The sequence below is a fragment of the Heterocephalus glaber genome, unplaced genomic scaffold, assembly GCF_053883595.1.
Source record: "Heterocephalus glaber isolate CG9 unplaced genomic scaffold, H.glaber_assembly_v1.0 deba00001662, whole genome shotgun sequence".
Lineage (NCBI taxonomy): Eukaryota > Metazoa > Chordata > Mammalia > Rodentia > Bathyergidae > Heterocephalus > Heterocephalus glaber.
This window is the reverse complement of record NW_028258403.1, coordinates 13229806-13255936: the sequence shown is the minus strand read 5'-3', so window position 1 is coordinate 13255936 and position 26131 is coordinate 13229806. Positions and strand designations below refer to the sequence as shown.

Genomic DNA, 26131 nt, shown 5'->3' with positions numbered 1-26131 from the left:
TTTATTGCCTTTCCTTGAAAATAATATACACAAAGTCCTAAATATTTACCAGATGATACAGATCCGGGTTTTCAGCCAAGTTTCAAAAGTTTTATGAAATCATTCTTGGACATATTTCTAACAATCTGCCCCAGGAAATTAACTGGAGAGTATTTTTTCCTACCTTCTTCACATGGCCTTTAGGTCAGAACCTCTGTGTGTGTCCATAAGAAACCCACATCCTCAATCATGATTATCCTTGCTTATTTAGAAGCTGTTGTTATGGATAGATAGCTATATAAAAAGGTTTATTTTGGGTGAACATGAAGACATCATGTGTTCTGCCTTCAATACAAAGTTATTTTCCCAGCCTCCATCTACTTAGAACATAACTATCTGTTCTCTTAACAGCTTCTTAAAAGTAAATTTCAACCCAGGTTTTTTACACTAACAATATTCAATTGAAGTTTCATGAAAGCAACCACCAAACTTACCTGAGTCAGGGCAGCCTTACTTTTTTTCTTTATAATTTTGCTTGAATTAAGGCTTTAAAATACCTGAAAATGTCACATTCTTCTGTAATTATACTTCTTAATTAAAAACTGTTTCATTACTTCAGTTGCTATCATTTTATTGACTAATCATAGGTATTAAAATGTCATATTCCCATTTTAATACTTATCAAAAGTATTACATGTCTCTGAGAAATTTCAAGAATCAGGGAGGCTGAGCCACCACTTCCTGTCCCAGTTGCCTTAAGGGTCTGGCTGCCAAAAATCTTAAGTCTTCCTCATGGGAGTTCCACATACACATCAAGCCAGGAAGGTCACATTCCCTCCAGAACTCCAGAGGAAGAAATGATTCAAATGGGGTACAAAACCAGGCCAAGCAGTTACTACAGACCAAAATTCATTTATAAAGCAGTGACCCAGTTAGTAAAGAAACATTATCCTCATTCTACCACACTATTATTTTTGTGTTTCTATGTGGGTCACAGCATAGAAAAATCCATGGAGAATTTGCCAAGAAAAATATGGAAGTTACAAGTGAGAATTGTTGACCCCACTTTTCTGCTTAATTTGTCACATAAAAGGAAAGGTGAGACTACAAGGAGTAACAAGCTGCCCAAATTTTAGGATTTCATAGATGGAAAAATATTTTTTAAAAATTAGGAAACTGATTTACAGTTGCTTTTTCTTTTGCCAAGAAAATATATGTTTTACTGATAACTTTTGTCTGTCAGCACCATTTTGTGAAAGGACAATTTAACACTATGAAATAGAGAGACTACAATCTCAGGGGGAAAAATGAATTTACCTTTCCTGAATGGGTCAATTGGCCCTCTTACACTAACATAATAATTGAAGGCAGCCACTGTGCCCCCCACTTTGGATTCAGTGTTTTATTTTATTTCCTGTTTTTGTTTTTACTTTAAATGAGTGGAAAAAATCAGGGCAATCCTAGTCAATCATGAGGCAGAAGATGATGTGAAGCAGGATCCCAAAGTGGACCAGGCCTGAGGTAGGTGAATGAGCTCAGCAGGTTAGAGGGGAAATCCTTGCATAACTCCAGGTGTCAGTTACGGAGGTCCAACAGAAAACCAAGTGTACCATGGCATTTTCGTGAACTTTGTTATACTCTCTCCAGCATGAGAGAGGGACTGTGGGGCCAAGACTACACAACCTCCTCCACTTTGCCTGTCAGCTTTCTAAGCTTGGTGATTGTTTTCCAGCAGGTGGCAGAACACACACACAGAAAATTCCAAAGCCACCCAAGGTTTTTGTCTGAGTTGGTCCTTGGTTTTACTTTCAAAGTTAGCCAGGACTTGGAGGTCTAGATTAGTAGCAGAGCATGTGATTAGCATGCACAAGACAAGACTCTGGGTTCAATCTGCAGCATCAAAAAAATAAAAATAAAAAGCAACCATGTGTAGGAAGAAATTATTTTGCAAATTTAGAACCCCACCCACATTACATCCTGGAATCTTGTTTATACAACACTTTGGTCTTGCACAGAGAAGCAGAAATTCTGCATGGAGAAGAGCCACAGAGTTTAAAAAAAAAAAAAAAACAGAATTGACATCTAGCTGTTAGAGAACCAAGCAATAACTCCTGCATTAAAAAAAAAAAATCTCTAAATATAATCAATGCCTTTACTAATCTTTAATCTTCACTTCATCACATGCAATTATAAAGGTATAGTTATCAATTATCTTTTCTAAAAAAGCCTATGGACTTTACATTACCTCTTTCCAAGGAAAGGAGTCACTCAGTATCCAAAGTTACACAATGGGTCAACCAAGAACACCACTCGGGTGTCTCTCTGTTGGAGTGTATATTCCAAACTCAAATGTTTCAAGCTGAAAAAGTACTTCCTAAAATATACCCTAATTGCATATTTCAGGTACAATACTAAGTAGGTCACTTGCTTTGTAGGATTCAAAGAATATCAGCCTACAGTGTTCTGTTTTTGCCTTGAATTGAAAAGTTAAAGGGCAACACTCCAAACAACCAGGAAATCCACCTCCACCCGCACCCCAATTCTTTAAGCAGCAGCTACTGATTTGGGGTCAGGTCTACAATTGCTTTTAGATAATTCTGAAACCTAATTTGACCACAAAAATAAAACTAATTGTGTTCCCCCAAAATTGTGCAACAACCATATTTACCCTACCACCCTCTCTCCTAGGCAATTCCTAGTCAGAAATTGAATCCAGGAATAAGTGCCCTAGAAACATTTTTAAACAGCCTAAACTTGATTGTCAAATCATCCTCTTCCTTCATGTTCCCCCTCTTTTTCTGTCAGTGTCCAATCCAGTCCTACCTCTACCCAAACAATTATCTAAGGCTCCCAGGGGTGCCTCATGCTTTGCACATTCTTGAATGGTATCTGCCACGTGAAATACAACATAGAGACCTGACAAACTGGTACCGATGTTTCTATAGATGGGAAAATTTAGCCCCTAAGAAACAAGCTCTCCAAAGCCAGAGCTTGTCAGTCCTGATGTTATAATCCACCCCTCCCCTTTTATGTTCCCATCCCTCTAGGTCATGTCAGATTATTCATTTTCACCAGACATAAGAATGTGGCCAAAGGAACTGAACCCATTAGTACCTCTCTTGGGGGGGGGGGGAGATCTTTAATAAACAAGGGGTTTTAGTTTAAAAATTTCATGGTTGAGGGGGAAACACAATTTTGAGCAAGGAGTACTTTCTATGTCCTCAAATCACATTCTACTTGTAAATAATTCATACTTTTAAAATCCAAACATCAGGGTCTGAGCTGTGGTGACCTGTTCCTCCACAACTGTAAGAAATGTAAGCTCCATGAGGGCAGGGACTGTTAATTACATTTGTATCCTTCTTCCTTTTCTCAACAGTCCATCTAAACCCACCTTTAGTTCCTCTTCATCAAAATTCCATTATCAGGTAAGTATCAGTCATTTTGTTTGTTTCTTTCTTTGTTTATTTTTTGAAACAAGGTCTTGCTATCTAGTTCAGGCTAGCCCTGAACTCACCAGTAGCCAAGGCTAACTCATGGACATCCTCCCACCTCAGCCTGATGAGTGATGGATTATAGGTGTGTGCCACCACACCCATTTTTATCAGTCATTTATATTTTAGTAGTCTTTAAGTCACTGTTTAGAGAATCTGGAATTTCAGTTTTACCTCTTAAAAAAAAGGCTTTGGTCTCCTTTGGTTGCAGTCTCAGTCAACAATGGAAAACCTTTGTGACCAGGCTCTATCCCTCTTCTTTTCTGTAAACATAGCCATGCTTTTGATTGTTTGGAAGAATGGCAAATTGTTCATAGAAACAACTCGCTTGCCCAGTGACCTCCTGATTTTATTCCATGGCTGTTCCTAGCTTTCACATCTTTGTAAAATAATCTAAATCCCTATCTCCTGCTGTCTTTATCTTTCTTTCCAAGCTATCAAAACCAAGAAGACATCCAGCTGCTGCATATTTGGACTCAGCTACACAGTTTAATAAATGCCAAACTGCCTGTTTGACACACCCCACTCTTTGAAGACAGAACACCTTACCTTATTGAATTAACCAGGCTCCCATCCACACCCTGTAACACACTAGGGGGTGCTGTTGCCATATCCATACCTAATGAACTTGGAAAGGAACAAAAGAGACACAACAGTCTTCAGGGTTCTGGGAGATAGTTCTAACTGGCCTCTCTCACTACACAAGCCCCTCTACACAGTTTTTCATCTTCGAAGAACATTACACCTCACCATGACACACAATTTCAGGGTGAAGCTCACAAACAGTATAATATAGAGAGGGCTAAAGATCCTTAGACTAAATGTTTAATTGTAGAACTCGTTTAGGTATGTGGGCAAACACAATCATCATTATGACTGCTGGATGTGAATAATTAAACCTTGCCACCAGAGAAGAAAGTTATTTTTAGATCATCAAGTGGCAAACAGGCAGAATTACATACATCAAATGTAACTAGGAGAGCCAGAAAATATTTGAGCTTGTCCCTGCTTTTCACAATCATTTTTCCTGTTATGTGCTGTCTAAGACTTTGGGAATGAAAGCTATATATACAAACAAATGAATATCAGCCTCTGTCAGCACCCTACTTGGCCACGACACAAAGCTTACAGGCTACTAGAGAAGCCTCCCTGGCTTCAGTTAACTGTTTTCTTGAATGACTGGTGAGCCAGCATGTCCAGAAAAGCTCTATTATACATCAAAAGGCTTATTCAAATATCTAAGAAAGTCATCATGACAAAGTCTTTTGTTGGGTTTATGAGTTTTTGTTTTTTAAATGTTCATTTAAAAAATTCACTGAATGAGACATTTACCTAACTGTATGAACATTTACATAGAGAATACATCTATATCAAGAAAAATAACTGTATTAATCTAAGAAGAAACAATCCCACTCACACACCCCACACACACACACACACGTTAGGGTTTTATTCTCTTTTTTGGTATGATTTGGGCACTCTTCATTAATGCTAATGAATAACAACTCACTAGTACTAATGGTTACACTTTCTTTGGCTTCAAAAGGAATCCAGCCATGCCAAAATTTGAATCCCCAAGTAGCTCAAGAGGGACTCAGTTGCAGGTGGCATTCTAGGGATAATCTATCTTACACAGAATAGTTTTCTTTTTGTCCTGAACTTCACCAAGGACGGAATTCCAACTGTAGCTGTATCATACTTTCAGATGAAACATGAAGAATTTCCAATCCCCAATTTTTGCAACTCTAGATTGGCATTTCCACACAAAGCTCTAACGACAAGAAGGAATATACCATACTCATTAAAACTTCAAGAGAACTTTTAAGGAAGTGGATTTCAACATAATTTCTGCGCTCACATACCCAAAGGATATACTACATATGTTACCAAGGCTGACTACTGCAGTTATATAACTAGGACCCAAGGAGTAGGTCAGGATGGGTCTGATAGCCTTTTTTATCTACTAGTGTGAGCGGGGATCCATCTTGACTTGGACACTGCCCAAAATTACAGATCCTAGAAGAAAACCACATGTTTGAAATCACAGAGCAATTTCTTTTTGCTTTGCTTTTTTGGTTTTGGTGTTTTTGCTTTTTTGTGTGTGTGGTTTTTGTGCATGCATTGTTTTTGTTTTGCTTTGGCTTTTTTCTTTTTTTCTTCTTCCTTCCTTTTCTCTTTTCTTCTTCATCAGTTTGTTGGGGCTTGGAGAATTTTCCTTTGTCCTTTTACTTTGCTTCTTACTTCTTTTTCTGACTTCTTATTTTCTTTCTTTTTCACCCTTTAAATTTTTGCCCTTTAATTTCTCTCTCTTATTTTTATTCCCTATATAATTTCTTGTTTTTTCTCCTTTTTCTTTTATCTTCTGTCTGTCATCAGTTTTTTCTCTTATATTTACCTAATTCTATTAACAACCTTCTACTCCCCAATAGGATCCTTTGTACCACTTCTCTCTTCTCCTTCTCATATCACATAGTTTAAGCTTTCAAATTTTTCCTGTTGCGTTCCCCCATTGCCACACCCTGTATCTTTAATAATATAACCATAAATCTTTGTTAATATTTTGATAGTTAACTCTGTAAAATTACCATTGAATTCTTTTCTATCATTAGTGGAGACATAGCTGTTGTATTTAGAATATATTATCTGTAAGTCAAAATATAAATGACTATATATTTACACTATAATTGTAGATTTCTTCTCTGGAGTTAAGGGTGGTACATAATTGGTTCTTATGGTACGTTAATCCAATTTCTCTTTCTCAATGCCTCTGTAGCTAATTCACTTGATACTGCCAGGCTTGCACAATTGTCACTATTTCTCTGTAAGCCAACACTCAGATTACCTTTGTGACATTAACAATACTAGAGTACATTCCCAGAGAACTGAGTTATTGGGCTAAATACACTGCATCCTCCCTCCCAAATTAACCAAGGTGGTTGAATCTTGGGGCTGAGGCAAAGGAGTATAGTTAGCCATGATCAAAGTACATCACTGAAAAGCAACTAAAGGGATTATACTATCAACAAAGTCTTTACACTGTAAGTGTCCACAAACTTCAACACAAAACAAAACAAACAAGCAAACAAACAAACAAAAAAGCAATAGAAACATTAGAAGACAAGTCAACAAAATACCTCCCAAAACTCTCAACTCCCCCAAAGCCTATCCAGGGGATACCAAGAGCAGAATAGCATAAGCCACATACCTGAATTACTCTAAAGGCTAACAGAACAAGTTAGAAAACAGATCAAAGAGGTACTCACCAGGATAATAGAAAATATACATAAACAGATGATGGAAGCAATAACCAAAATGATCCAGGAACTTTCAGGAGATAGTAATAAAAAGCTAGATGAGCTAGATAAAAGAATACAAAACATGAATGACTAGTTTAGCAAAGAATTAAGAGTCCATGGAGGACCGGGAATCTAGCTCAGTGGTTTCACCGCCTGCCTTGCAAGCGGAAGGACCCGAGTTTGATCCCCGGTACCAAAAAAAAAAAAAGAGTCCATGGAAGGGTTTCAATCAGAAATCCAGGAGATTAAAACTTATATTGAAAGTAATTGGGCAGAGAAGCAACCAATATGAGGACAGAATTTCAGAACTAGAAGGCAATGATACACTTCACAGTCCTAGAAGCCTAAAGTTAGTACAAAGAAGGAAGTTAAAAAGATCAGAGCAGAAATTAATGAAATTAAGACTTGAAAGAGAGTTGGTTCTTTGAAAGAATAAACAAAATAGACAAATCCTTAGCCATTCTTATCAAAATAAGCAGACTCAAATCAATGTAATCAGAAATAAAAAAGGCAAAATCACAACAGATTTTGCCAAAATCCAGAACACTGCTTTCGGCCGGAACCGCCATCCTCCAGTAATTTGCCAAAATGACGAACACAAAGGGAAAGAGGAGGGGAACCCGGTACATGTTCTCTAGGCCTTTTAGAAAACATGGGGTTGTTCCTTTGGCCATATACATGCGAATCTACAAAAAGGGTGATATTGTAGACATCAAGGGAATGGGTACTGTTCAAAAAGGAATGCCACACAAATGTTACCATGGCAAAACTGGAAGAGTCTACAGTGTTACCCAGCATGGTGTTGGCATTGTTGTAAACAAGCAAGTTAAGGGCAAGATACTTGCCAAGAGGATTAATGCGCGTACTGAGCATATTAAACACTCAAAGAGTCGAGATAGCTTCCTGAAACGGGTCAAGGAAAATGATCAGAAAAAGAAGGAAGCCAAAGAGAAAGATACCTGGGTTCAATTGAAGCCCCAGCCTGCCCCACCCAGAGAAGCACATTTTGTGAGAACCAATGGGAAGGAGCCTGAGTTGTTGGAACCTATTCCCTATGAATTCATGGCATAAGCTGGGGATGTAGCTCTGCCACACAGCACCTAATTAGCGGCTGAATGCCCTAATCCCTATTTCAAAATAAAAAGTCATCCTGTGTTGTAAGGATGGTTTTCTTAATTGAACAGGTGTGTGGTGCCTTTACCTCAGAGAAACAAATATTTGGAGCAGATTCTCATTATACCCAGTTAATTGTGTCAGGTCTTTACTCTTCAGTGTTTTTCTTGCTGAAAGATGTGAGGTATTGTGCAGATGTATACTCAAATGGCCAAATATTTATGAAACATTTATATTGGCTTGAAGATCCTCTAAATCACCTTGGGGATAAGATGTATCAAAATAAATGGAAGTCAGTATATGGCATTTCAGTTAAATAAATTGTTTAAAAGCAAAAAAAAAAAAAATCCAGAAGACTGCCGGTACCTACTTTAAAAACCTGTACCCTAATAAAATGGAAAATTCAGAAGAAATGGATAGATTTGTAGATGCATATGAACTATCAAAGCTAAACCAACAAGATATAAAAATCCTGAATAATCCAATATCAGTCAATGAAATTGAAAAAGTAACAAAAAACTACCAACTAAGAAAAGTTCAGGTCTGACAGACTCGTTGCCAAATTCTACAAGAGAAGATATAACACCAATACTCCTCAAATTCTTCAATAAAATCAAAAGGGAAGCAGTACTCCCAAAGTCATTCCTGATTCCAAAACCAGAAAGGGACCCAATCAAAAGAAAGACAACTAAAAAACACCAAACAAAGAAACAAAAAAGGGACAACTATAGGTCAATCTCTTTAATGAGCATACATGCAAAAAATCCTCAGTAAGATATTGGCACACAGAATGCAGCAAATCATCAAAAAGATCATACATCATGACCAAGGAGGATTCATTCCAGGGATCCAAGGATGGGTCGACATAAACAAATCAATAAACAGTTGAAGGAAGGGCAGGGGAAGGGGGAAAAATAAGAACCAAGAGAGATTATGTAAAGGTGCAAATTTCCAATGATGAATGTCATTATATTGTAAACCTAAAATGTACCAATGATTAGAATGAATAATTGACAATGCAAAATAGAAAGAAAAGGTCCAAAGGGGTAGGGGAAGTGGGAGGAGCAGGGGAAAGGAAAGAAGGGAAAGGGAAAATTATGAGAAATGGAAAAAATGGAAACAAAATCTTTATAAATAGGGAAGGGTGGAGGGGGTGAAGGGAGGGCAAGAAAAGGGGAAAAAATAAGAACCAAGATGCATCATGTAAAGGTACAAGTTCCCAATGAGAAATGTAAATGTGTTGTATATCTAAAACGTACCAATAAATGAATTTTTAAAAAAATCAATAAATGTAATTCATCACGTAAATAGAAGGATAAAAATTATGATCCTCTCAATAGATGCAGAATAAGCATTTGACAAAATCCAACATCCATTTATGATTTTAAAAAACCTAAAGAAAATAGATATAGAAGGTCTTTATCTCAATCTGATAAAAGCTGTCTATGGCAAACCAACAGCCAGCATCATACTAAATAGAAAGAAGCTGAAAACCTTCCTTGTAAAATCAGGAACAAGACAAGGATGTCCACTACCACCACTCGTGTTCAATATAGTCCTTGAAACATTAGTCAGAGCAATTAGACAAGAGAAAGAAATAAACAAGATAAGGTACAAAAGGAAGAAGTTAAATTATCATTATGTGCAGATGACATGATATGCTACATAGAAGACTCCAAAAACTCCACCAAAAATTCCTAGAATTAATAACGAAATTCAGTAGCATAGCAGGATACAAAGTCAACACTCAAAAATCAACAGTATTCCTGTACACCAATAATAAAATCAGTGCGAGAGAAATTAGGGAAACAAAACCTTCACAGTAGCATTCAAGAAAAATGAAATACTTAGGAATTAATCTAACCAAGGAAGTAAAAGACCTCTACAATGAAAACTCTAGTATTCTGAAAAAGAAGATTGTAGAGGACATCAGAAAATGGAAAGATATCGCCTATTCCTGGATAGACAGAACCAATATAGTCAAAATGGCTATATATCAAAACTATTATACAGATTTAATGCATTTCCAAGCAAAATACCATAGTATTCTTCACAGAACTACAGAATGTAGTCCTAAAATTCATATGGAACCAGAAGAGACCTAGAATAGTACCAAAAGCAATTCTGAGCAATAAGGCAAGGCAGGGGGCATCACAATGCCAGACTTCAAGTTACACTGCAAGGCTACAGCAAGAAAAACAGCACAGTACTAAGGGAAAAAAATGCTTTTGGATCACTGGAAGAGAATAGAGAATGCAGAAACAACACCAGGCACACTCAGCAAGCTATCTTATGTTGGACAAAGGGCCCAAATCCTTTTGCTGAAGGAAAGGAAAGATAACCTCTTTAATAAATGGTGCTATGAAAACTGGCATTCTACATGCCAAAGATTGAACCTAGACCTGTATCTCTCACCATGCACTAAACTAAAATCAAAGACCTAAATATTAAAACAGAAATACTTACTCTGCTGAAAGACAAAATAAGTAAAACTTTTAAAGACACAGGCATAGGCAAAGACTCTGAACAGAACACTGTACAAGAAACAATACCAATAATTAACAAATGGCTCATATCAAATTTTAAAACTTCTGCACAGCAAAAGAAAGCATGAAAAGAATGAAGAGGCAAAATATAGAATGGGAAAAAAATTGCAAGCTATTCCTCAAAATACCAATATCTAGAATATTTAAGAACTCAAAAAAATAGACCTCCCCTAAATTTAAAGAATTGGCATCTGAAATGAATAGATACTTCTCAGATGAAGAAGTACAAATGGCCAATAACTTTATGAAAAAAATGTTCAACATCACTGGCCATTAGAGAAAAGCAAATTAAAATAATGCAAGATTCAATCTTACTCCAGAAAGAATAGTTATCGAGAAACCAACCAATAACAAATGCTAGAGAGGCTGCATCAGGGGTGGGGATGGAACCCTTCTTCACTGTTGGGATGTAAACTAATACAACTGCTTTAGAATCAGCATGGAGCTTCCTTAAAAAATTAAAACTAGAAATTCCATTTGGCCTGGCTATTCCCCTTCTAGGTATCTTCCAGAAAGAGTTAAAGACATCATATCACAGTGATGTACGTATTCCCATGTTTACAACAGCACAATTCATAATAGCTAAATTTTGGAAGCAGCCTATGTGTCCATCAACAGATGAATGGATAAAGAAAATGTGGTATTTATATACAATGGAGTACTACTCTGCCATAAAGAAGAATAAACTTGAGTCATTTTTATGGAAAACAGATATATCTTGAGACCATAATGTTAAGTGAAGTGAATCAGACACACAGGCTTTACTATAGCATGGTTTCTCTTATATGAGAAGTGCAATATATAAAGGGCAAAATAAAAGCCAGAAAACAGGAAAAAATTAGAGAGGAAAAATGTTATTATAATCCAGTATGGAGACTGTACCTAAAAGTGTACCTTGATTTAATAATAAATAAAATAAAATAAAAAGTAAATTCAGCAGATGCTCTCAACCATGTAAAAATTAAAACACCCTTGCCTTACATCACCTCAATAGATTGTCATTTAATTGGTTTGGGAGGAGGACCCAGGCATTAGTAATAATAATAATAATAATAATAAAATAAAATTTCTCAGATGTACAGACAGGTTGTATACTACTGAATTGGTGTATCCAGGCTAACCACCTGAAGATTACCACCTTCTTTAAATGTACCCACATATGAATTTTATTCTGTAAAATGAAGTTAATCATGGTCCTTTCTCTTCCCTGGATAAAGATAAAGCTATAATCATAAAGAACTTTGAGGTAACAAGAAAAGAAAGTGGTTACTGACACCACAGTACTTGAAACCAATTTTTGACACTGCTAACAAATAAAGCCATATGATTTTGATGAGATTGTAAGATTATATAGCAAATACTCAGTAAATCTACAATTTTGAGGTAGAAATATATTACATCTCCTTACTAAAAAATTAACTGCATTGCAGAATTTAACATCAAATTAGCAAAAAGGGTCAGAGAGAAGAAAGGGGTGTGAGAAGCTTGGATCATGAAAAGTCTAAAAACAAACACAGATGATGATGGAGGAGAATTTCAAGCCTCCAGCCCTGCACAATGACACATGCTTGTGATCCCAGCAACACAGGAGGACCACATGTTTGAGGCCATCCTAGACAATTTAGTGACACCTGCCTCAAAATAAAAAATAAAAAGAGCTGGGTATGCAGCTCAATGGTTGCCCAGAACAAGTTTAATCCCCAGTACCGCAAAACAAAACAAAAACCCAGTTCTATTGTGCAAGCAAAGCAAAGTCACCTGGGAAAGGTAGGAAGAAATCATTAGTTCCAAGCCCTGCCTGCCTAATAGGGTTTCTGACTGAGACCACCCCCTCAAATATCCCTGCCCTGAAAATGGACAGCAGTTGGCCACTTACTGCTACCCGAAGTTAGAAGGCGATATACAGTTCCTAGGACCAAAAATATTACTCAGGACCAAATCAGATCTCGAGAGTGAGAAGCAATAGTCCGAACTATAGGAATCAGGAGTTTATGAGTCCCACTATAGCTTCAGAAAAGGAGGCCAAGTGGCACTTTTAGATACACAAGCTCTGCCCTAAGAAATTTCACCTCCTCTAATAGCAAGCTTCATAAACCTGCTTGGCCAGCCAGGTTGATATATCTCTACTCACCATACCTGCAGTATACAATGACAAAAACTCAGCTTGCTACATAATGAAAAAAGATGAGGAATATCTTACATAATGGGAGATGTGCAGAAAGGTGACATATATGGACCGGTGTTGGAATTTCACATGAGCAAAGGTCTCTAGCTCTATCCAAATGCATTTTAATGGCATAATTTGATCAAGATTTTGGTGACATAGCTTAACAACAAGCACAAAGTAGCTTCCCCATCCCTTTCTGTGTGTACCCACAACCCCCCGATTCAGCTCTGCTCTTACACTTTTCTAGTCAGGATAAGCATCATATTTTCAGCTTCATAAATGGGGCCTAGGCTACTTCAACAATTCTTCATCCAGTCACCATCCAACTCTTGCTGCTGGGAGAATAAAATAGGCTTCAATAGCCACCAGTTATCAAGCACATACTATGTACTAGGCCAGTAGTGGCAAACCTATAGCAGGCATGCCACAGCAGGCTGTTTAGGTTCTTATCTCAATCTCACCTTCATAACAACTGATAATGTAAGTGTATCACCCCTATTTGTACAGAGAAGGAAAATAGAGAACAGAGAAATTTAGTAAGTTCTGTCCAAGGTCACACACTTAAGTAGTAGTGTCTATATTCAAATATTATGTAGGCCCCCTATGTGGACTTAAGATCTTACAGAAAGATCTTCCCTCAGAGATCGTAATCTAGGTAGGTAAAATCAGCAAAACAGTGTGAGAAGGCGGTTACCAGAATGTGAGGCCAAGTAATGTGTACTGAACACAAGGAAGGCTCAAGGGCTGGGACAAGTAGAAGGACATCACTGAACACTAAAAGTGAGTTCCAGGCAGGGGTAATAATATACAATTAGGGCCAGGGATTTAGTTTAGTGGCACTGTGCCTGCCTCCCAAGCGCAAGGTCCTCAGTTTGATCCCCAGTACCAAAAAAAAAATATATATATATATATACACATATATATACATTTATACATATATATACATATATACACATATATATACATATATATACATATATACACATATATACATATATATACATATATACATATATACATATATATACATATATACATATATACATATATACATATATACATATATATACATATATACATATATACATATATATATATACATATATATACATATATACATATATATACATATATACATATATACATATATATGTGTATACATATATATGTATATATATGTATACACATATAGATAGAGAGACAGAGAGAGATACAGTTAAAGGTCAGTAAAGTGAAGGTCCAGAGATGATGGAAGGTAATTCTGAAAGGTATGCCAGGCTATATTGCTATTGTATATACATATTATCTCATTTAATCCAGCTGTAGGCCTGTGAGGCATCTTTAACAGATAAATAACACCAGGTACAGAAAGTCCAACAGTTCATCCAAGGTCACACAAAAACCAAGTGACAAAGACAACAACCAAGTGATAGACTCAGGTTAGTCTGACTCTGAAACCTTTTCTTTGAATCTAGAGCCTTTTCACAAAGGTAAACACAAGCTGATGAGGCCAGGGTATGGGGCAAGTACTGACAGGGCCAGGCAGAACTCCAAGTAGTCTCATTTCTAGACCCCATAGAAGGAATTAGGGTTCTCTGCGTCTGTCTTCTTCTCATCCCCTAGAATATACACATTTTCAACTTTGAAGCCTCTTCTTTTAGTATTTCCACTGCAAACAAGATTCCTTTCTGCAGGATGACATATTGTGACTTGCCTTGTCCAAATATAAAGCAGTACTCTTGAGCCAGTGATCTTACCAGGAAAAGACCTGGCTAAGAGCAAACTCTCTGCTAATGGAGCAAGCTTGTGGGGACACAGATTGATGACCTTCAAGGATCCTCTAATCCAGACCCCTTTGCTAAGAGAGTAAAGCCTAGAGAGGGGAGTGACTAAGTCAAGACCATATACTCCCCCACTCCATTTCACACCCTAAAAAATTTTGAACTCCATAAAAGTGCTTTGGCAAAGCAGAGATCTAAAATTCCTGCAACAGCTTGGGGAGGAGGTAACCAAGGATCTGCCTTCCCACAGAGTCTGTCTTTAGACTCCAATGCTGCTAAGATTAAAAAGAGCAAATCTGTTTTCTTAGCAAGGTTCAAGCTTGACTCAAATTTGTGTTGTTAGGAAGGAGGGTGAGGGTGTCTAAATGTGAATCAGCAACCTGGGGAATGGAATGTTTTGGGAAAGTGCACTTTTTTGAGACCTTAGATTTGCTCTCTTCCCACTGCAAGGAAAGCAGGCCCTGATGCTATAGCACCCACTTGCAGCCTCTTATAGCATGCCTTTTACAGCACCCACTGCCTATAACAGGGATGAATATAGGCATCATAATGTTTCTCTGTCACTGCATCCTTAGGTGGCCCTATAAACAGTCTTGAAATAGTAGACTTTATCTCCCAAACAAGAATCTGCTGGTCAAAGAATAAAAGCAGCTAGGCATGGTGGCACATGCCTGTAATCCCAGCTACTGGGAATGCTGAAGCGGGAGAAACTGCAAGTTCAAATTCAGCATGGGCAACTTAGTGAGATCTTATCTCAAATAAAGATGAGCACAGTGGCACCTACTTGTCATCCTAGCACTCAGGGAGACTGAGGCAAGAGGATCACAAGTTCAAAATAGAATGAAAAGGGCTGGAGATGTAGCTCAGTGATAGAGCAATTGAGTTCAATCCACAGTACTGCAAAGAGTAGAAGCAACAACCATTACTTCACTGTCTCAATGTTTAAAATGTGTATCAAGGTCATTACTCATCAAACTTTCCCTGTGGAAACAGATACTTCTCTTTCTAAGGCCAAAGGAGTGTGTATTACCTTCCATTAATATTCCCTGTCATTCTTCAGTTCCATTTCCACCAATCACATTAGACCATAGCCAAAAGACATAACTTTAAAAAAAATGTACTTACCTTAATGTGTTCAGAGTATTTATAGGTCAATTTCCCTGCTGACTACTATTAGTGTAGTTGTACAATGTAGAAAGAGGATTTCTTCTTATTCTCTTTATCATTAAGTAAAATTCTCAGAGGAAATAGAAACCAGATGTTTACATAAAATAGACCAATGACCTTGAGCTACGTTATTCACCCAGTAGTTGGAGATACTATTTTTCCTTTTTTCCTAATCTAGAACTTACTGATCATAAGAAATTTTAACTTGAAACCTAGAAACTGGATGACTCAAAGGTGAAGAAGCTAGACTATTCCTCTTTTCTTTAAATTCTGTCTTCCCCAAGCACACTTCTCTGTTTGCATCCTACCTCTCTGACCACTCATGGTAAGGTTTCTTTATATATCTCTCTCCTTTTGTTGGTTTTTCCCTCAACAAACTCATCTATTCATTTACATCACAAACTTGCAAATTTATACTTCATCTGACAGCGCTCTTCAGAATTTCAGACCCGTTCATCCCACTGCCAACTATATATTATCTAGGATGTCCCACAAGCTTCTCAAATTCATGATGTGGAAAACTGAACTCATCATCTCCCTCTCCCACCCCCACACCCTTTTCTCTTTCTATATGTACTCCTTTTTATGGAACCAGCTTCTATTAATGCTCAAATGAAAGGCCTGAAAAAAATAAAGCGATCAAATGAAAGACCTCAGAGTCACTTTCACTCTTTGCTCCTCTTCATCCAAAGTTCCTCACCAATGTCAAGGACTATCAGTTCCTTTTCAAATTCTCCACTCATCAACAAACTCTAGTTCAGGCCAAAATCATTTCCCAAAATTGCCTTAACAGCCTCCCAACAGGTTCATTTGTCCCTATCTGAGCTTTAAATTCATTGTTTACATTGATTTTTTTCTTTCTTTTTGGTAAGCAGATGACTAGAAGTCCTAGCATTATTAGAATTGCAAAAAGGCACCCCCTCTGAGCAGACAAGTGACAAAAAGTCTCCCATTCCTTTTGACTGAGGGCAAGGATACATACTCAGTAACTGGAGGTAGGCTTTGTGCAGGGACACTGCATGTCATATACAGGTGGCCTTGTATGACACCTCTTTGCCTATTAAATTCATGACATTTACCATATAAATGGTAGATACTATCTCAAGTTTCTTACCACCCAGCTCTGAACAAGAGGAGGGTCTGCTTTCCATACCTCTCAACATGGAACCACATTTGAAGTTCCTTAATACCTGAACTTTCATTTGTTTATAATGATCAATCCTCACACCACCATGCTTCTAAAAGTGAAGCAGAAATTTGGATTACTCTTAAATACAACATGAATAGAATTCCTGGCAATCAGAGTTTTACCCATAGGTAGTAATGAAAAATAACAACCCTTGCCTGATCAGAAGCCCAATAATTATTAATAGAGAGAAGCAACATGAAAGTTGTTAAATAGGATAAAGAGCATACTATACTTAAGTTAAAATACTCAAATCATTTGGAAGAGGTTAAAGAAAATCAAGTGGTTATTTTCCTTATGTCTTATTTCCTTCAGTTTTTTAGGCTTGATCCATTTCTGTCCAGTCCAATATGGAACACACACTAACCTAATTTGATTAGGGAATCAACTGAAGATTGTAGATATTCCTTTTAAGGCAGGCCAAAAACCCTAGTTTAGCTGAGTGTTACCGAGCCTAAAATACATTTCCACCCACTGCATAGTAACTGTGTATCACAGGTAGCAAAAGCCAGAAAGAGGAAAGTAAAAAGACTGGGTGTGACACCAAACCCCATGTTTTAACTGCATCCCTACAGGACTGAAGAGTCTGCACCTAAGGTAGCAACCCCCTCCCCTACAGGACTACAGACAGGGTGATCTTCATATTTTCCACATTCTTCACTTGGTCTTATCGCTCAAAGGACATTTCAGTGGTAATACTCAAATGGTTATTACACTGCATTCCATCTAAGAATCTTTCAATGAGTCTTTCAGTATAGAGAAAGCATCAAATTAAGGGGACAATTGATTTACAGGCCAATGATACTGAGTTTTTAAACATTTATACATTTATCAATTATCTTCTCTTTGGAAAACAATGGATTTAGCACTAGGGTAAGAGAGGGCTTGAAAGATGATAAGAGACACAGGAACACTCTCCTTAAAGAACATTAAATGAAAGGAAATAAACACTAGCACAAATAAGTAATAACAACAATAAAAAAGGACAGAGTCCAGGGGTCTGGGATTGTGATTGCTGAAATAGAACTAAATTGGAACACGCCACACAATCAATATCTTTTAAATAGTTATCATTCTTCAAGAGTGAAAAATTTCATCCTACCTATCAGGAAGACAAATTATGAATGTTACACCCAGTGAGAGAGAACCAACCAGAGACCAATATTAAATCCACACAGGAGTTTATTACTGGCCAGGACCTGAGCCGAGCACTGGACTCGAGCCTCAACTGGGGGTTGACAAACATGTTTTATACACCTTTGAGGCCAACAGTTTCTAGGCCCCCCTATGGGATAGAACTAGTAAAGCAAGCAAAAGGTACAGAAGCAGAACGTCCTGCTGTTAGAACATTTGTAAAACAATAGTTGATTAATTGTTATTTCTAAAGAGACTTTCTAAGGGGAGGAGGTTTTTAAGCTTCCTCCTTCTGAGTTCATCTAAAGGGCAGGCAGGTGGGTCAAGCAGCAATATGGAGTCTGTCTTGCTAACTAGAGTCTTTCAATAACAAACAGAAATAATTGCCTTGAGGAAGACTGAACTCTTTTGCTATTCCTTGGGCAGAGGACCTGTGGCCTATTTTCAAATGGAGTTAGCTCTGATGTGTATGAATGATTTGACAGTAAGATAGTAAACTAGCCAATAGATCAAAAGGACAAGAGAGCCCTACTAAAGCGAAATCATGATCCATCCACTAGCAGCTATATGGGACACAGACCTACTGGGAGGGACACAGACCTACTGACCCTAAAGGACACCATTATAACTGTGTGCTTCAAGGTTCTATGAGTATTTTACTCCCTGAGGAGACAGTAATTATGGCCCTAGCAGGAAGGTCTGTGAAATCAACTACAGAGCTCCCAAGTACACTATATTAAAAAATAGGAAACTCTAACAACAAAAGCAGTGGAGCATAAGAGAAAGTTAGCTTAGGATACCGAAAATACTCAGCCAGACCCACTTCAGCTTGATTGCAATGCTTGACTCCAGGCGTATCTTTAAAAAACATCAAACATGGAAATTTTGTTTAAAAGTCTGAGAAAAAACAGTTTATGCCACTTGAAGGAGAATGGGACATGCAACCGTTGGAATGGGGAAGGACAAAAGGTTCAGTAAGATTAACTACAGGATTAGGTGTTCATTTGATTAAAAGCTAGCCTATGCAGGGCAAAGGCAGATCAAAATCACTACTCTGACTCATCAAGCTTCAGGGTGTGCAGCCACCATCATGCAGGCAAGACCACATGAAGCCATATACACAAGCCTTAGTAAAAAGCAACAAAATCAGTGAGTTGGACTGTGAAAGATGTACCTGCCTCTTCAGTGTTATGAAAATCTTACCAAAGAAAAAACAGCTCGTCTGGTACAAAAACAGAAGGGATCACCTTTGTATCATCCAGGACCAAATACAAGGATGCTTAATAACTGTTTTAAATGAATATATAACCCCTTAGTTATGTCCATGGGGTCTGTCCATAATATACAGGTCTAGTTTGTGACCATATATCCCGATTTGCCTGATAGCTCCACAGGTGTATCAGTGTAATCAGTAATGATCCCTTTTCACATGCAAAGGGGTACCAGTTTGGACAGAAAGTTATATTTTACCATAGGTATATTCTTTCACCAAGATGCATGGTTTTCTACTGATTATATTATCACAAATACACATGGAGCCTTGTATCTTTACCATCAAGTTACTCATCACTGCTCTCTTGGGCAAGCTTTAAGAAATCTTTTTTCTCTCTGGTCTCCTTTCTCTTTTGTCATTTCTATGTCTCCACTATTCTCTCTCTCTCTCTCTCTCTCTCTCTCTTTCTCTCTCTCTCTCCCCTCCTCTCCCCCAAAATGTCCTGGCTCTATCCCTGGGGGAGAGGAGTGCAAATCAACCCTTAAGTCTGTTAAAGTATTGGAGGGACACCACTTATAACATCACCTTTCCTGACATCACTAAAATTTTCCATCTTTCATAATATGACTTCAATACAGTACTGCACTGACAGAGCTTCTATCTTTTTTTCTCCAGTTTACCAAAGATCCCTCCCAAGAATGAACAATAATGAAGGGAAGGAAACTCTATCTTGCTACAAATGAATAAATGAACAACTAGCTTGGTAAGGTCATACATATGGGCAAATTGATAGACTTTTAGCCCTTTAGATTTTTCTTATCCATTAGAAAGAAAAGACTGAATTATGTGCTTGTTTTTATATAAACAGTTTGATTTATTTCTAGGACTTATACATATTTCCATTTATTAAGTTTTGTGTTTACACCAGCAGGATTCAAGAACAAATTCTATTTTGTTCAAGACAAATCATCACTCACTGCAGGAAGCCCAAAGCTATCACAAAAATAAAGAAAAGTAGGAAGAGAAAGGAATGTTCGTAAGAACTGAATCCATTAGTGAGTTAGGACTTTGATTTTTTTTTACATTTATATAAAATTGTTTCGACTTTTCTCTCGGGCTATCAGTGGAAGTTCATTACCTGGTTGTAAATTTACTGTGACTTTCTGGTGTTTATGCTAATAAGGAAATTAATAGTAGATATATGGTTTCTTCCTTAATAACAGAAAGAGACTTGTGGTCATATCAGATGCATGACTGAATTAGGAAACTTAAAAAAAAAAATAAGTTCAACTTCACATAGCATGACATAAAGTTAGACCCTAAAGACATGAACTGGAATCCCATTTTGCTCCTATCTATGTGGTATTTGACAAATTCCTTGGAACTTTCTCATCTGCACTATTAAGAGTTTGTTTGCTATAGCTCCACACATCACTGAAGCTCTATGAATCTATGATTTGATCATTTGATCAAGGAGAATGAATTTCTTACATTAGCCTCTCAGGGAATATGGTTCACTTCTATCTCAGAACCATCTGAGGTCTTAATACTGTCTCATAGTCTCCATCTCTCCCTAAGTCTGATGCTTTAAATCATTTAATGTCATCATGGTGATTTCTGATAAATGAAAATGCCTTTGCTCACAAGTGCTTGGCTAACCTCGGCTATGAGCTGGCAGCACAGCAAAACAACTCACATCAAAAGATCCATTTTAAGCTAGAAATAAAGTTTGAATAGCCAAGTTAACTAAAAATTGGCTATCTCAGGCCCACCACTGAGAAATGAATTGCTTTGCCTCCCATGACTCTCCTGAGCCAGTGTATGTTCAATGGATTAAATAATTTTAACCTCTGCTCCTTCTAGGTAAGGAATGTTACTTTATAAAACTTACTAGAAAGATATCAACATTCTCTGACTTGGTACTGAGATTCATTGATTCAAATCTGACTCTGAGACATGTTTGTTTATTGAAGAGTCTGAGCAAAGCATATGTTATTTCCTATCGTGAAAGATCTTGCAGGACTTCTGCAGTGACCCTTGTCAACCTGATTTAAAATTGGTATTCACAATTTGTTAATATCCTGTTCTTTTGAGATGGAAACACCTGTATGTACTTAGGCCTAGGGAAATCATCATACAGTGATTTCCTGAAAGATCCCTTATAATACTACCTCACAGAGTTGCTGAGACTATGAAATAAGATGGCATCCATGTAGTGTATGAAACACAGCACATTATATGAACTCTATTTTTTACAGTGGATGGGAGAGATGCCTTAGAGCAGCAGTCCTCAAACATTTTGACACCAAGGACTGGTTTTGTGTAAGAAAATTTTCTACAGACCTGGCAGTGGTCGGGGGGTGGGGGGATGTCAAGATGATTCAAGTGCATTATATTTATTGTGTACTCTATTTCCATTATTATTACATTGTAATATATAATGAAATAATTACATAGCTTACTATCATCAGTGGGAACCCTGAACTTGCTTTCCTGCAACTAGATGTTCCATCTGGGGGTTACAGAAGACAGTGACACCAAAAGTGTATTGCTTATATCCAGGATATTCCATTATTTCATTTTAGTTGCTATTACTGCAGAAAACCTTGCTTAACAAAGAGAATGCTAGAAATAGAAGTGAGTATTTTAGTGCCTTTGTGGCTCTCTCAGGATATACCACCTTGACTTTAATCTATAATGTGTGGAGATTCGAAGTTATCTCAAACATACTTTTAAGGCCACCATCATTTGCAATATGAAGCAGTTTATCCTCTTCTAGCATGGACAAAGTTGGTTGACCTGGTTTATTCACAAATCTGTCATGGATCCGTTCCTTTCCACTTTGGGGGTCTTTTGTAATCAGGAAGTAATTCTTAAACTCTTTTGAAAGCTAAGATAGGGGATCATGCACAGATGGGAGAAAAAGGGCCCTGGCTCAGTCCCTCTCAAGATCTGGGCCAATGTTTTAAACATGTCAATAATCCCAACATAAATGCAACAGAACTAAATAGACATGTTAGTTTACAAATTAATTCTGTCAAAGGAATGAGTAAAGTAGAAAAACTTTCAACCAGTGATGTTCCATTCTAAATTATTTAGTGTAATCAAACATAGCCATCTTAGAATTTTTTATATTTTTCTTTGTACAGAGGTTATGTATTTGGAATGTTTTTAAAAAGGAAATATTTTAAATTCCACAATCAAAATTTTCTGTCACTCACCAATGGAACATAATGTTCTCAGCAATCCCTGAAATCACCTTAAATTATTTACTTAATAGCAGAGAAACTGTATATAAGGCTGCTTCCACCTGAAATGCTATCACAAGTACTTAGGGGAATTTATCTTGTCCATGATACTCTTAGAGGTAATAATGCACGAACTTACTTTATAAACTCTTCAAGTATGTATTTGACATGTAACATGTATAGTTTAATATCAGCCATCTCTCAAGTTAGCCTATAATACTATTGTATAATTTCTTTGGTCAGAAACATTTGGACTAAGTAGTGTCACTTGGATCAGTATTTTCTTTAGTGCCATTTACATAGCAAAGCAAGTGTCTTTAGTCTATGCAACTAGCAAAAATTTATATAATACAACATTATGTAGTTTTCACACTGAAATTTCACATGAAGAGTTCTTCTGTTCTAGAATCTAATCTAGCAAAATCAGAGAAAGACTCCTAAGGAGATTTAAGAGAAAAATCCAACATTTTCAGGCTAAAAAATTGAATCTACTAAAGATGACAAATAATTTCTACTAACTCAGCTTTCCAAATTTGCTGCATTGAGACCATCTTTTGTGATTAGTCATAGAGTAGCTTAATAAAATTGGGCAGCTAAAGTTTCAGTTCCATGTGCTTCCTAAATAAAGAGAAAATAAGCAGATATTGTAAACTGACTTGCAGCAAAGTAAGAATTTCCCTGCATGTTATTTTTGTAAAAAGATGACATTTTTCCAACCAAGCACATGCCATCCAATTTTTTATAAGTCACACCACTGTACAAAGCAGAAAAACTGAAGGGGATAAATGATGCTTGTACACACTGAATAGCTTTGCATAGTTGCAACTGAGATAACTGGTATAAGAACCTTGACTTTTTTATATTTGAAAACAAATAAAAATGAGAACATGAAAAAAATGTGAAAAATCCCAATGTTCACTCCTCACCCCCATAATTCCAGTTTGGCTTTGAATGGAACCACTTTATTTGCGGACTTGCATACAGTTGTCGTTCCTCTCTGAAATGTTTGTTGAGCAGGTTGCAAGTTTTGCAGTCCATTCTGTGTCAATTATATGTGTTGCCAGTGGTGCCAGGTATTTAGCTCAGTGGTTTTGCCGTCTGCTGTGCAAGAGCAAGGACCCGAGTTGGATCCCCGGTACCAAAAAAAAAAAAAATTATGTGTTGCCAGTGGTGACTTTTTCTGGAAGAAATATCTGGAGCATCACTCATAATGAAAAAGCTCTGGCCAGTCATGTGCCTTTATAAAGTCATCTCACAGAGTTGCACAAACTTGTGTGAGTTAAGGTCATATGCTTTAATGTGGTAGATAATCTTAATCACATCTAGCAAACAATTGTTATGTTCCGGTTATCAGCTAGCCAGCATTTCTCTCTGGATGACACAGTGCCAAAGACTCACCTTCAGAAACAACCTCTTTGACCTGAATTGTGAAACCAAAAAGCCATTCAGTGATGGCAGCCCCCCATCCATGCATATGCCAACACAAAATGACCAATTCAGTTTTTCTGATGTGTAATCATTCAAAGATTTGAGTAGTTCCATAGTTGTGGTGTTAATTTGTAACAAAAATGCCCACAACATATCCTCCTGCACATCCTCTCGAAAAATATGTCACACAAAAACAAGCGTCTTTACCTTACTGTCAACACTGGTAGACTTGCCAACCTGGACTGTGTACCAGTGACACATTAATCTTCTCTAACAATTGTGCCTCAATACCTTCTGCTATTTCATCAATTTGTCTAATTATGGTGCTAGTCAAAATAAGAACATATGCCACTTTTTTAACTGTAGTCCTGCCTAAAAGTTCACAAAAAATGTCCATAGCAGGCAGGAACAACTCTTCACTAATTATTAAAGGCTTCTTAGTGTTAGTGATGTACTTAACTGGTAAGAATTATGTCCTCTTTCCAGATTCATTTTATAAAGTGGTGGCCTACAATTGTTTGGGGTTTTTCTCTTAAAAGATCCAAAGGGATGTCTTTTAATGCAGGGTGCTTGGTCTCTATGTGGCAAAGTAGTTTTAGAGGTCTCATAGCTTTGTTGGATAGCCAGTCACCACATTATACAAAGCAGACTTGAAGAATGTAAATCACATATTGCAGTGGTCCTATAATTTAAGTAAGACTCTTTGTATTTTTTAAATGCATCTTTCTTTTTGTTGGCATTCTTAGAATCTTCTGCTGTCTCATCATTGGGTTCTTTCCTCTTCTTAAAGAAGCTCTCCAATGATGTATATTCTTATTCATTTTGGCTAAGGTTAGCTTGTGGGCTTACCAAAACTCTAAGGCAAATGCATAGTGTGAAAAAGAGATAAGGTTAGAAGTAGTAAATAAAATAATGGGTGGGCCCTACATAGACTAAAATAAATGTCAGATTCTGACTTAAAATCTGCCATCAGATGCAGCTGTACTATTGAAGTACATCAACTTACTTGCCACTATAACGCCTGCCATCAAATGTGGCTTGTCACTTGCCACTCACTGATAGAATTTTGATATGAATCTGCAACCAATTAATTTATTATGGCTTCTGTGTAGTCAAAGCTCTCTGCTGGGTTTGCAGCCACTCCCTAGCACTAGCATCACTACCTCAGCTCCACCTCAGATCATCACGTATTAGATTCTCATAAAGAACACATGACCTAGATCCCTCGCATGTGCAGTTCACAGTAGGATTTGCACTCATATGAAAATCTAATGTCACCACTGATCTGAGAGGAGGTGGAGCTTATGTGGTAATCCAAATGATGAGGAACAACTATAAATACAGATGAAGCTTTTCTCCCTGCCCTGCCACTCATCTCCTGCTGTGCAACCAGGGTCTGTGACCCAGAGCCTGGAGACACCTGCTTTAGAGAAGTACATAGCAGAAACTTTTTTTTTTCAGAAGCATTTTTTAATGATGGTGAAGGATTACTGTGAGCAAGTGTAAAAACAGTAAGATAGAAAAGAAAGAATGACTCAGTAAACAAAAAAAGAAAAATTAAAAAAAAGAAAAGTAGAACCAGAAAGAGATATGGAATGAACCATAAGCACACTGTGGGAAAGTTCTCCAGACTCTGGTTTCTCAGCATCCCAAATAGTCAAATCTCATGAATACCTCACTTTCTAGTTGGTATCAAGTTCCATTTTCATCACATAGTCTTATCTATCTACAAACTTCTCCCTCCAACTAGCTAAGTACAGTAGTCATAAGAAACACTCTCTGATTTCTAGTTTTTGTGTGTAATTCCTACATCGCCTCAATTGTATCCATGTCATTCATATGTCTACATTTCATTTCTGTATCTGAGTAGAAACAGGTATCTGAGATTCTGTTTTATAAGTAATTTGGTAAATTCCATGATATCAGTGCCCATGCCCATCTAATTCTCTAGGAATCTTATTTAATGCTGGTCTGTTATGTTGAAGACCTATGGTTGATAGTTTCTTTATGCTAGTCATGGAAGGCAAATGTATAGAGTCCCAAATGCTCTGTAATTAGCTGAAAATAGCTTCCCACACAAGAATTTGCCTGGTCCAAATATCAATGCTACTTCTCACTGGTAAACTTTCCCTAGCCTAATAAAATCCTTCCCCCAAAGAAAAGCTCATCAAAAGGCTCCATAATTATAAACCCTGGGCTTGCTAGACTTACTTCCCCACCCTCACCCCCGTTGTAAGACAAATTTCCCATAGTCTCTGAATCTCATTCCCTGATCCTGGCAAGCTGGTTTCAGGGACAGTGGCTGACACATGACATTCTTGATTTCAGATTTCCAATTCAAACCATGACATGAAATTCTTGCTTTGACTGGATTTGTTC

The 26131-nt window shown here is 37.3% G+C and overlaps 1 protein-coding gene and 1 pseudogene across 2 annotated transcripts in view; one reads left to right on the top strand and one right to left on the bottom strand.

Annotated features, from left to right (window-relative positions):
* Akap6 (A-kinase anchoring protein 6) overlaps positions 1 to 26131 on the bottom strand; it is a 642973-nt gene that overhangs the window by 588555 nt on the left and 28287 nt on the right. The window lies entirely within an intron of this gene.
* LOC106007706 (large ribosomal subunit protein eL21 pseudogene) lies at positions 7329 to 8229 on the top strand (annotated as a pseudogene).